Source organism: Pongo abelii, chromosome 1 (genome assembly GCF_028885655.2).
Source record: "Pongo abelii isolate AG06213 chromosome 1, NHGRI_mPonAbe1-v2.0_pri, whole genome shotgun sequence".
Lineage (NCBI taxonomy): Eukaryota > Metazoa > Chordata > Mammalia > Primates > Hominidae > Pongo > Pongo abelii.
Window position 1 is genome coordinate 211,933,181 of NC_071985.2, and position 12,827 is coordinate 211,946,007.

Genomic DNA, 12,827 nt, shown 5'->3' on the forward strand with positions numbered 1-12,827 from the left:
CTGTGTAACCTTGAGCCAATTCCTGCCCCTCTCTGGTCCTCAGTTTCCCCACCTGTAAAATGGGGGCACCGACAACCCTCCTCCGGGACCTGCGGCGGGGCGTGGCGGCAGGGCGGGGGCCTCCCCGCCGCTCCCGCGCCCGCGGCTTGGGCTCCGCAGTGAGGGGGGAGCGGCGCCGGGGAAGGAGCGCTCCGCGGTCATGTGACGTCCCCCTCCCCGAACTGCGGCGGCGGCGGCGGCGAGCGCCGGCCGCGTCTGAGCAGAGCTGCATCGGCGGCCGCGGGCACCAGAGTGCCGAGCCCAGGACGCCCCCGGCCCAGGCCCGCGGGTGAGTGCGCTCCGCCAGGGCTGCGGCCCTGGAAAGGGGAAGGGGACGGAGGTGTCCAGACTCCCGTCGGCCCGCAGCCAAGACCCCGCGCGGGCGGGCGGGGACGGAGGGTGGGGGCGAACGCGTGGGGGACCCGGGTCTCCAGGGGCGAGGGGTGGGCGCAGCTGGGCTCGCGCAGCCCGGTCTTGACGGCGGCTGGAGAAGTGGGGGGAGGCCTGGACTGAGCCGGCTGAACCCCCAGCCTGCGGGACTTGGTCCAGGCCGCGGCCAGGGGGCTTTGGTCCCACCCCCCTGGGTGGGTGGGGAGTCCAGTTTTCCGCCCACCTCGAGGTGGGGGCGCCTGGGGTTTAGAGGAGGGACTGTGGGAAGTGGGCGCGTTTCCTCCATCCCTGGGGAGGGGCCCAAGCCCTAGCGCCCCCCAGAGGGGGGCGCTCCTGTCCTCAGAGGAGGGAAGTGGGGGCCTCAGATCAACGACCCTGAGCGGGGAGGGCGGTGATGTCCTTGCATCCCCAGAGACAGGACGCATTCCCCTGTCCCTGACCCCCGCGGCAGAGCGGGGCACACGCGTCATGCAGTTGGGCGCCCCCTCGTCGCCTCCCCTGGCTCGGCAGGATCCGAGGACTCGGTGGGAATTCACGGGGCGGTTTCCGTGCCCTGCAGGGTTTGGTGCCAGCTGCGGGGCGCCTGGGCTTGGGGAAGAAACCTTGCGTACACACACCTGCACACACACAGTCTCCGGAGGTGAGCGGTCCCCTCCCTACCCTAACAGTTAGACCCCGGCCTGTGCGTGCCCTCGGAGTCCTTGTTGGGGTCATAGCAGTCTCCGGAGGTGAGCGGCCCCCTCCCTACCCTAACAGTTAGACCCCGGCCTGTGCGTGCCCTCAGAGTCCTTGTTGGGGTCATAGCACAGGCATGGTGGGGTCAGGAAGACCATCCACCGCTCTCAGGGCTCATTGGCCTCTGTCCCCGGGCTCCATTCCCCTCCCTGCCAAGTCAGAGGTCAGGCCCCTGGGGCGGCAGGCAGGAGGGACACTGAGGGAAGGGGCACTGAGGCAGGAGGGGCACTGAGGGAAGCTGGCCAGATGGAAGTAGGAGAGAAAGAAAGGCAATGGGGGTGAGATGGTACCACTTCCGCCCCATAGGAGGCTCTCAGGAGGCTCCTGGCCCCCCTGCACAGGTAGTGGTCCCTCCTTCCTGAGAGGGTGTTTGGGGGAAAACGCTATGGTTGGGGCACTGGGGAAGGTTGCCTCGCAGATGAAACAGAACATTGGCCAAAGGTGTCCCTGAATGGGCTTCTGGACTGGCACAGGGCCCTGAGGGCTGTGGCTGAGTGGGGAGGCAGTGGTCAGGTCCAGCTGGCCATGGGGGCCCCCCATTCCCTTCTCCAGGACCTCAGCCTCACTCTGAGAGCCCCCAGCAGCTGGAAGGTCTGGCAAGGGGTGCGTGTTCCTTGATGGCCCTGGGAAGGGTTCCAGGGTAATGATTAATCCTCAGGTGTCGCGAGCAATTTCCGCCTTCACAGCAATATTTCAGGGCAGGGGCTGAAGCCTCCATTGCACAGATGAGGAAACTGAGGCTCAGAGAGGCTAAATGAACTGCCAGAGATCACCTAGTCACCTTCAGCGAGGTCTAGAATCGTGGTACTCTGACTTTTGTTGGGAGCAGATCTCCACAGCGGTGGAGTGGAGGAAGGGTGAACGCCGTGGTGGAGTGGTCCATGTGGCCCTGCTCCCCTTTGCTGCCAGGAGGGGAGGGTGCCTGTGGCTGGAAGCTGGGTCAGGTTGAGGAGAGGGTCCAGAGTCCTAGGTTCGCCTTGCCACCCCTTCCCATGGAGGGAGGGTTGTCCCATGGAGCACCATAATGGTGCTTTCATCCTGGGACCTTCCCAGCTTCCTTGGGCAAAGCCCTCTCCTCTTCTCTTCTTCCCAAGGTGCCTGCCTGGCAGGGGTCTCAGGAGGCCCCTCTCCTGGCTCTAACTACCCTCCATCCTTAGGAGACAAGAAGGATTCTTCCTTTGGCCTCTTGGAGGGCAGCAGGGAGAGAGGTCTCTGCCACTCAGGCCTCAGGCTCCCACAGCAGGGCCTCTACCTCCCTCTCACCTGGCCCTGCCCCTGCCCTGCTGTCAAGTTCTGGGGCCAAGAGGCCCTTTGAGGACTCCTTGGGCAGATCTGTCCTCCATGCTACCGTCTGTCTGTGGAGGCCTTTGTCCTGGCTGTCAGAGGCTGCTGAGCAGCCGCACGTGCTGTGCAAACAACCGAGACCTGAGCACGGCCAGACACAAACGCAAATACAGTTTGACTGACAGATACCCTGAGACCCAGACACAGGAACACACGGGCACACCCAGGCCAAGACCCCTGCCCCCGACTCTGCCTGACACACAAACACTGAGAGTCACACCATCCAGATGCTGGCATGTGTGTACACACAGAGAGACGGAGGTTGTCAGCAAGAAGAAGAGCCTCTTCAGAAGCCCTCGTCCTCTGTCGTCTGCCTCCATTATCTCTTCCAGGGTGCACACATGGTACACGTGCATGCAGGAAGAACACGAGGACGCCCTACGCCCTTAAAAATGAACCTGGCAGACACGCACATGCACCCACCCACACCCAGGCCATCATGGGTGCACACACGCATGAATTACATCAGCTTCCTGCGTGTGGGATGTGAACGCTTCATCACCCGGGGAGGGGAGTGGAGGCCCCCGACCATCCCCAGCAAAGCCTCCCCTTCCTCCCTCTTTTCTGATTCATATGGACCCAGCTTGGCTGACCCCAAGAATCCTGGGAAACTGCCTGGTGCTTCCCACTCAGTGGACCCTCCTCTCCTACCTCCCCTCTGTGTACACACCCAGCGGGTTGCCACGGGAGCCTCTCCCCAGGCTGCTCCTTTGCTGTCCCTGAAGGTGTTGTTCTGCAGGTCCTTCCCAAGACGGGACAGGCCCCAGCGCAGGTGCCAAGCGGCTCTGGGGTTCCCTTTCCTTTCCACTTTTGCTAGAGGCATTACCAGGCCCCAGTTTCTGCTTTGTCCTCCCAGCAAGGCTGGTGGCCAGCTGGTGTGAAGGGAAGGGAGCCCTCAGCACTCTCTGCTCACCTCCTTGCATGGCAGGACCTCTGCCAGGCTGGCCCTGGCACCCTGTGCCTCTGAGAGACTGGCGCTGTGGAGAGGTGCTTCTGTGGGCTTAGGTGAAGCCTCCAGGGCAGACATGCTAGATGGGGAGCAGTGAGGGGCTCCCAGCTCCACCACGCTCCCTCGGCACTCACACCAAGCCTGCCAGAGTGCTGATTCCCTGTCCAAGCCTGGCCCTGCCTCTTGCTGGCTGTGTGGCCCGGACAAGTCATTTTCACTCTCTGGGCCCAGCTCCAGCTCTGGGAGGCAGCTCAGCCTGGCTGGGGGATGAGGAAAGTCAGAGGTGTGAGGTGGCAGCCTTGTGCCAATAAGGAAAGGAAGTTTGGCTCTGGTGGCAGTGTGGGCACATAGGGCCCCAGGCTGAGGACTTCCTGCAGAGTGCAGCCTCTGGATCCACACTAGGGCCAAGCAGGGGTCGCCAGTCTCAGGGCTTCCTGGGGTGGCCACCCTGGGGTCAGCCCAGGAGGAGGGGACCCGAGGGCAGTGGGCTGCAGCTATATTGCTCACATTTGTGGACATTTTATGCCTCAAAATGTGCTCTATATTTAGGGCTAAAGACCGGCACTGCTAGGCAGGTGGTGACTCAGAGAGGAAGAAGGGAAAAGAGGCAGAGGGGTGCTGGTGGGGAGACACCCTAAAATAGAAAGGTCCCACTGGGATTCCAGCCTTTCCTACTGGAAGAAAGGAAGCAAAACATGATACTCCTGCTTTGCACCAGCACAATGGGAGCAGCCTCGTGTGCCTGCTCACTAAGCATTTAATGAGCATGTAGTGGATCCCAGGGACTGTGACAGGCACTGGGGCACAAAGATGAGCTGGGTCCTGTGGTCCCTGCCACAGCCCGGTGCTGTGTGTCATATGAGGAGGTGAGGCTCAAAGAGAGAAAGTGACTTGCCCACTCTGCTGGTTAATACCTTTGCCAACCGAGGCCACCCTCCCTCGGGCCCCCATTCGGAGGAAGCAGACCCAAGTTTGAATTCTGACATTGCCACTGAACAGCCGTACAACTTTTGGTGAGTTCCTCTCTCCCTCTGAGTCTGTTTCTCGATCTAGGAAGTGGGAATCATAGCACCTGCCTGATGAGTATGTTTCAAGGGATAAGAAGGCGAATGCAAGAAAGCACTGAGGGTAGTGCCTAGCTTATCCTAGGCATTCTGCTGGGTCTAAAAGGACATAGATTGGGAGTCCTCAGGATGCCAAATCCAGTCTCTGCTGTGTGACTTTGGAAAAGTTACCTGCCTTCTCTGTGCCTCATTTCTTTCTCCCTAGAACGGGGATGACGAGCTTTTATTTGCCCGCCTCCCTGGGGATGTTGTTTGCGAGGCCAGATATACTGGCTGGGAACTGCTTTGAAAAATATAAAGCTGCACTCAGAGAAACACAGAGAGACACACTGAAGGAAAAGCAAACAGACAAATCTGGAGAAGAATCTTTTCTAAAAACATCAAATATTCCTCTACAGCCAGAAAAAAAAAAAAATAAGGCTTTTCTTCAGTGTTTTGAGGGTAATGAGAATTTTTTCCATACCTTCACATTTCCAAGGTAGTTGGCATGGCTATCACCAGGTGAGCTGGGTAAGTTTCCCCCTTGAGGAGTCCTTGCCTGGCACGTATTAGGTGTTCAGTAAATGATAATGTTTGTAGTAGAATTACGAGTTGCGCAGCAAGAGGAGAAGTGGAGGCGCTCCTGGAGGCGAGACCAGCTATGGCGTGGGCAAGGGCAGGGGGTGGCAATATGGACACTGGGCTGGATTCATGGAAGGTGTGGGTAGGGACAAATCGGGGTCAGTCTATTAAGGGCCTTGAATGGCAGGCTGAGGAGTCTGCATTTCCCCAAAATCAATGCGGGATACACAGGAGGGGCGGGCTGAGCCCACTAGCCTGGAATGAGGAACCACCTGGCATAGTTCTCTGCCCTGCCACTGCTGTGTAAGGATGGCCCTCTCGCCTGTTTCCCTGGACCTCATTTTCTCCCAGTGTGCGAAGGAGAGGATTCCAGCCTCTTCCATCCCAGGGGCAGGCAAGAGGATCAAGGTACCAAGCCACCCAGGAACTAGGTTGCTATGAGAGCTGGAGAGCCGGGGGCTGTCATTGGTTCAGGAAGTCGGGAACCTTGTGTTCCGCTTCTGGCCCCACCCTACTAGCTGGGTGAGCTCAGGCAAGCTGCCCGGCCTCTTTGAGCCTCCCTTTCCATCTGTGGAATGGGAGGATGTAGTTTCTGTCTTTGCAGTACAGCTCGCATGAGTTGAAGCTGGTGACTGTGTTGTGTGAGCCTCAAGTGTGTTGTTGTATCTCTGGGGGAATTGCAGTATTTCTTGAAACTACAGTACCTGTTCCTCAGGCTCCCCTGAGAATGTGGATCTGCTGGCAAGGCTGGGGTTGGGGAGCAGTGGGTGAGGATCAGATGCCTGAGCCACCTCAGAGGCTGTGACCTTCTCAAGGCCACAGGAGCCATGTGTCTGCCGCAGCCAGGCTGTGGGGGCAGCAGAGGGAAGGTGGAGGTGGGGCAGATGGGTCCAGCCCTCTGCTTGGCTCCTGAACTCTGGGCCCCAGTGCGAGGGAAAGCCACCCCAGTACCCTGCTCAGAGGACAGTCCTCTCCAAGGCCCCACTCCTTGACTTAGGGATCGAGGGGTAGGGTGGAGGTGGCTGATGGAGGATGACCTTGGGAACTTCTTCCTGCTTGCAAGCTCGGTGCCAGAACTGCCAGGGCAGCCCTGATTCTTCTTGCTCAAAAGTTGGCAGCATCAGGGACCCTCGAGAGGCTGCCAGGACAAGGCCTGAGCTGATGTCATCATCACCAGCCTCTTGCGTCTTCCCCTATCTTGGAGGTCCAGAGAGAGGCCATACACCCGCTGGCAGACTGCTGTAGGCACTGTGCCCACCCGGGCAGCAGGCTCAGGATGCCATGGGACTGAAGACTCTAGCCTTGCCTCATTCACCACTTGCCTTTCACTTGAGGTGTGGGAGCTCTGCCAGGGATAGAGGGTTGCTCTTACAGCCCCTCTCCCAGGGCTCCCTACCTCTAGAAACAGGACTGGGCAGAGGTGCTGGGACAAAGACCTCACCTGTCCCAGTCCCCAAAGCCCACAGCCTTCCCTGGCTGGAGAGGTGTGGGCTCTATAGTCCTCCGAAGGGCAGAGAAACCTGAGTCCTGCTCAAATTCTACAATGCTGGGCCCACCCAAAGGCAGTCAGGGTGGGAAGTGGGCAGCTAGCTCAGGAATTCTAGGAAGATTCTGGTTGAGGGGAGGCATGATGGGGCCTGAGCAATTGGATGCAGGTGGGGGCATTCATTGAGCACTTGCAGTGTGCTGGGCCCTATGTAAGCACTTTTCATGGATCTATCTCATTTAATCCGCAGAGCAACCGTTCTTAGCAACCCTCAAAGGCTCAGAGAGGTTAAATAGCCTGCCCCAGGTCACCCAGCTGGTGAGTGGCTGGGGCTGAGATTTGAATTGAGGGTTGTGTGACTCTACTTTTAGCCATTTCTGTGTACTGCATACAGAATGAGAAGGGGTTGGGGAGGGCGCCATACAGAATCTGTGCTCTGGGTAATGGGAGCAATTCTGGGCAGGGGCAGGGGCAGGGGTGGGGCTCAGACTTGGAGGCTCACACCTGCAGGACTTGGCCCTGAAGCTTCCAGGCCCTAAAGCTTCCAGCTCCCCCTCCCCATGGCCTATCCCTGGGGCCCAGTGCCCCAGGCTGGCTTGGGGGAAAAGGATGAATGGGGACAACTTTTCAGGGGTTCCCGTGGACACACAATCCCGCAGACCCTGACTTCTCCTGGCCACCTATGTCTGTGTGAATTCCCAGCTTGGAAACCCAAGAAATCCCCAGCTTCGGAGCTGGGAAGGAGCCCACAGAGATCAGCTGGTCCAACCCCCTCGTTTTACAGATAGTAATTATCATGATTATGCCTGATGGGAGCAATTCACAAAGGACTTTCACATCTGGGTTGCTGCTGAGTGTGCCAGAGCCCTTGGGGCCAGCAAGACTCATCCACATTTTGTGGGTGAGGAAACTGAGGTTCGTAGAGGCAAGGAGATGGACCTAGGGGCACACAGTTGAACTTGGTACAGGTCTCTTCCTTCTGAGACCCAGCGCCTATGTGACGTGGCTCTGGGGCTGCACCCTGCATTGGAGTGGGGCTGGTCCTGAGAGTCTGTATGGGGCCAGGGCAGGTATCAGATGAGGTTCTGAGACTTCCAGTGATGCCTGCCTCCTCCCTGTCATGGGAACACCACGCCCTTCAGAGGCGTGGTCTGGAAGAGACAGACTGGTGGGCAGAGCTGTTTCCAAGAGACTTCTCTGCCCACCATGCAAATAGGGGCTATGCTACCCCAGAAAATCAGATAGAGAAGGGCCCTTGGAGGGGCCTCATTATTCAGAGAAGAAAACTGGGGAGCTGCCCACAGTCACGCTGTGAGTCAATAGTGGCACTAAGCTTGGAACACGGATTTCCTGGCTCAGCTCATAGCTGTCCTTGCACATGTCCAGTAATAGTACTAAAGACAGTCTCCATTTATTGTGTGCCTACTGTGTGCCAGGGGTGAGCAGTTTACACTGAATCCTAAGAACAATCCTATGCGGTAAGGACTTTTATTATCATTGCCATCCCCTTTTACAGATGAAGAAACTGAGGCTTTGAGAGGTTATGAAAATGGATCAAAGTCACAAGCCAGGAAGTGGTAGAGCAGGAATTTAAGCACAGGTCCGTGTGATTCCAAACCCATACTGATGCCAGGCCTTATATATATTATGATAGGACTAAAGTTGACTTTCTGTTTCTTTATGTTCATAGTCAATGTAGGCCATCATTCATTCATTGAACATTGATGGAGTGCTCACTAAAACAAGGAGACTATAGAGCTGATCAGGGTTGAGGGTCAGAGATTAGGTCATGAGGCAGGGAGTCTCAGACACTGCTAAGCTCTCTGCCTCCACCAAGAATGGCTGCCTCTCCCTCCTTTTTTTTTTGGAGACAGAGTCTTGCTCTGTTGCCCAGACTGGAGTGCAGTGGCGCGATCTCAGCTCAGTGCAACCTCGGCCTCCTGGATTCAAGCGATTCTTGTGCCTCAGCCTGCTGAGTAGCCAGGACTACAGGCATGCACCACCATGCCCAACTAATTTTTGTATTTTTACTAGAGATGGGGTTTTGCCATATTGGCCAGGCTGTTCTCGAACTCCTGACCTCAGGCGATCCACCTGCCTCGGTCTCTCAAAGTGCTGGGATTATTACAAGCATGAGCCACTGCACCCCAGCCATCTCCCTCCTCCTCCTGTCCCCAACTCAGCCCTACTACATTTGCAGCCTCTTCTTCTGCTCCTCCTGCCCACCTGATTTAGCCTTGGGGTAAATGAGGGCATGACTCAGCTAGGGCTCCTGGGCTTTGTGTATCCCAAAGAAGACCCTACTGGCAACAGTGTTAACAGCCACCACCGTGCAAGCTGTTCGTGAGCACAAGGCACCATGCTAAGGTGTCTGTGTGCATCACCTTGTTTAACACGCCGTCACCCTGTGAGCTAAGAGCTAGTATCATCTCCATTTTCCAGATTGGAAACTAAGGCTGACGGTCACAGCTCAAGACTGAGTCGGGGCTGGGTGCAGTGGCTCTTGCCTGTAATCCTGGCACTTTGGGAGGCTGAGGTGGGAGGACCACTTGAGGTTGGGAGTTGAAGACCAGCCTGGCCAAAATGGTGAAACCCCATCTCTACTAAAAATACAAAAATCAGCCGGCCATGGTGGCAGGTGCCTGTAGTCCCGGCTACTCAGGAGGCTGAAGCGAGAGAATCGCTTGAACCCTGGAGGCAGAGGTTGCAGTGAGCCAAGATCGTGCCATTGCACTCCAGCCTGGGTGACAGAGCGAGACTGTCTCAAAAAAAAAAAAAAAAATAGCTGAGTTGGAACCCACTCTGTCCAGCCCTCTCGAGCCTGTGCCCTTCCTCACTGGCTCACACTGCCCTGCTCTGTATCCAGGCTGTGTAGTTATGCATTTAGAGCCCTGGTTCCTGGAAGGCAGGGCTTCAGCCAGGCAACAGGTTTATTAAGCACCTACTGTGCGCCTTGGGGAGGTGCTTTGTGAGGCTAAAGCTTGTGAGGATGGGGAGATTGGGTTCCTCTGTGAGAGATCTCGAGGCTGCATGCCCGCATCCTACCCCAGAAGGCATTCAAGCCCGAGGATACCAGGACAGAGCAGCCAGGGCAAGGCAGTGTGTACTGTTGGAAGGACTTTCTTCCTGGAAGGAGCGTCCCTCACAGTGACTCAGAGCAGTGTGAAGACCTCAGAGAGGTTTTGTAGCCATATCTGCATCCACTGATCCTTAGGCAAGCCACTCGGCCTCTGGGACCTCGGCTTCCTGATATGTGAAATGGGGAAGATGATTGTACCTAATTTACAGAGTGGGTTTAAGGACTGGATGAAAGCATTTGGCACAGGGCCTCCGGAACTAGAAGGGGCTGTGCCACTGAGCCGCAGCGCACGGGTGATAGGGACTGAGGCCCCGAAGAGCTCGGAAGAGCTGGATCTGCTCTGTTTGCACACCTCAATTTCCCCCGTCAGCCATGGCAGACATGTAACTCTTGCAAGATCGGCCTCACGGGGCTGTTGTCAGGATCACAGAGATCCCGGAACGCGTAGGTGCGGCCCCGTGATCTGCGCACCGAGAGAACGGGTCCCGCGGGAGGGGGCGGCGAGAGCACAGTGGGCGGGCGCAGGTGTGCCCTTGTGAGCTGGGAGACGTGCGGCGGCGCCTGGCGCCGGGAAAAAGGCGAGGACGGGCGCTGGGGCCGCCTCCGTGTAAGGGAGGGGTGAGGAAGTGCGGGGGGCGGCGAGCGCGTGGCCGGTGACTGGGGGCGCTGTCCCGGCGGCTCCGGGTCCCCACCCTTCTCTGAGAGGCTCCCGGGGCGCTGTCCCTGGTCCTGGAGCCCCGCCGGCCGTCGCCTGCAGTTCTCATGACGGCCAGTTGGTGGCGCCCGAGACCGCGGCAGACTCCCGGACCCATTAGGAACACGTTTTAAAAAGCGTTCTTCGGCCGGGTGCGGTGGCTCACGCCTGTTATCCCAACACTTTGGGAGGCTAAGGCGGGCGCATCACCTGAGGTCGGGAGTTCGAGGCCAGCCTAACCAACATGGAAAAACCCCGACTCTACTAAAAATACAAAAATTAGCTGGGCCTGATGGTGCATGCCTGTAATCCCAGCTACTGAGGTGGAGGCTGCGGTGAGCCGAGATTGCGCCATTGCACTCCAGCCTGGGCGACAAAGGCAAAACTCCGCCTCAAAAAAAAAAAAAGTGTTCTTCATTTTCCTGTCATTATTCCTAGCTAATAATCCTGCCTAGACACCTGACTTCAAAAACCAACTATATACTGGCATAAGAGATGAAAAAGGCCCTCCACCTCCCTGCATGAATGCTCTGGCATGACCACACCACAAGAGCCAATGAAGTAACCAGCCTTGGGCACCTATTTATTAAAAATATACCCTTAGATTTAAAAAAATTAAAATTATTGTAATAGAGATGGAGTCTTGCTTTGTTACCAGGCCGGTCTCGAACTTCTGGGCTTAAGCAGTCCTCTCACCTCAGCCTCTCAAGGTGCTGGGATTACAGGTGTGAACCACCTTGCCCAGCCTACCCTTAGATTTTTTGTTTTTGTTTTTTGAGACAGAGTCTCAAAAACTCCAGGCTAGAGTGTAGTGCTGTGATCTCAGCTCACTGCAACCTCCGCCTCCTGGGTTCATGCAATTCTCCTGTCTCAGCCTCCTGAGTAGCTGGGACTACAGGCGCATGCCACCACACCTGGCTAATTTTTGTATTTTTAGTAGAGACAGGGTTTCACCATATTGGTCAGGCTGGTCTCGAACTCCTGGCCTCAGGTGATCCACCCGCCTCAGCCTCCCAAAGTGCTGGGATTACAGGTGTGAGCCACTGAGCCCGGCCTGCCCTTAGATTTAAGAGCAGAAAGTCATGTCGCTGTACCTGACCTCTAGTTCAGAATGACTTCAGTAGCTGCACCTTTGAAAAATGTATTATGGATTAAAGCCACACCAAAAAATATTCATTTGTAAACCAGAGTTAGGTTCTAGGATGGGTTACCTGGGCTTTTTACCCACTTGAATATCTAGGAGGATATCTGATGAACAACAAATCTCCTGAAGTGGGACTCTCACCAGCGTAGCTTTCCTATCCCCCACCCACTGAATGACAGTGGTAACCCCGTCATTTCTGAGGACTGAAACCACCCTGGTGCCCTCTGGGGGGCAGAGCCACCCTTGTTGAGAGCCACTGCCTCAATGAGGGCCTTGTCGGGGTGGAGAGGGACTCTCAGAGTCCCAGACTGGTTGGCCTCCTGGGAGGGTGGTATCATAAGGAACTGTTGGGAAACTCTCTCCCCCCATCATAGATGAACCAGCAGAGGCCAGAAGTGGGAAGGCACTTGTGATGAGAAATGGTGGATTGCCAGCAGAGCTGGGGCCACAGGCAGGTCTCCCCAGGTCAGGACTCTGCCAGCCCAGCTTCCTGAGGGGAGCTCTGGGCCTCAAGCAGTCTCCCAGCTTTGTCCAACTGCCCTGAATACGGGCTGAGAGGGCCATGCCCTTAGCAGTGGAGGTAGGAGAGGGGGGCTGGCCGGCTAGACACCAGCCTGTAATACATGAGAGGTATCTTGGCCTCCACTCTGCAGTCCTGGAGATGCAGCAATTGCACCCTTCTCTGACCCCCAAAGAGCCATTCTGTCTCCTACCTTTATTTCTTCCCAGTAGTTAGCTGGATGCTCCATGTGTGTTTGTGAGGTGTGTACACATCTGTCTGTGTCTATTGTATGAACATAAATAATGTGATTTGAGTAAGGATGTGTGGGCCTGAGATTCCTGTGCCTGTATATGCTGTCATCAGTGTGTATTTACATGCATGTACAAACCCAGCCGGAGTCAGTAGGTGCGTGTGCACTGATTGGGGACCTAAGGGTGGGAGCTGGAGTTGACCTTTGCATTTGCACGTACTTGTGGGTTTGCAGCATAGGGACTGATGTTCATGCGAACCTGTCTGCATGCATTTGATCTTGATGTGAGCTCTACAGGCATGAGTTAGATGACTTTTTGCATGTGCATGGCACGGTACTAGGCCAAGTGCATGTGTGACCTAGGAAAGTTTGTGTGCAAGTGTGCACACAGGTCTACCAGAGATGTTGTCTGTCTTGTTCAGACTCTATCGCCAGTGTCTGAACAATGTCAGCCACACGGTGGGTGCTCAATACAGTGTCAGCCACACAGTGGGTGCTCAATACTGAATGAATGGGGGAAGGAATGAAAGAAAGTACACCTGGGTGCCGCCTCCAGAAGGGCTTTGCTCCCAGGGCCTTTCAAGCCACAC

The 12,827-nt window shown here is 56.4% G+C and overlaps 1 protein-coding gene across 7 annotated transcripts in view; it reads left to right on the forward strand.

Moving 5' to 3' along the window:
* The first annotated feature begins 218 nt into the window (after nucleotides 1-218).
* Nucleotides 219-12,827, forward strand: part of RAP1GAP (RAP1 GTPase activating protein) — a 73,439-nt gene continuing 60,830 nt past the window's right edge. For 6 of the 7 annotated variants that reach the window (XM_063723458.1, XM_063723461.1, XM_063723464.1 and 3 more), the window contains exon 1: nucleotides 219-328. The gene's annotated coding sequence lies outside the window, so the exon portion shown is untranslated. 7 annotated transcript variants of the gene reach the window in all.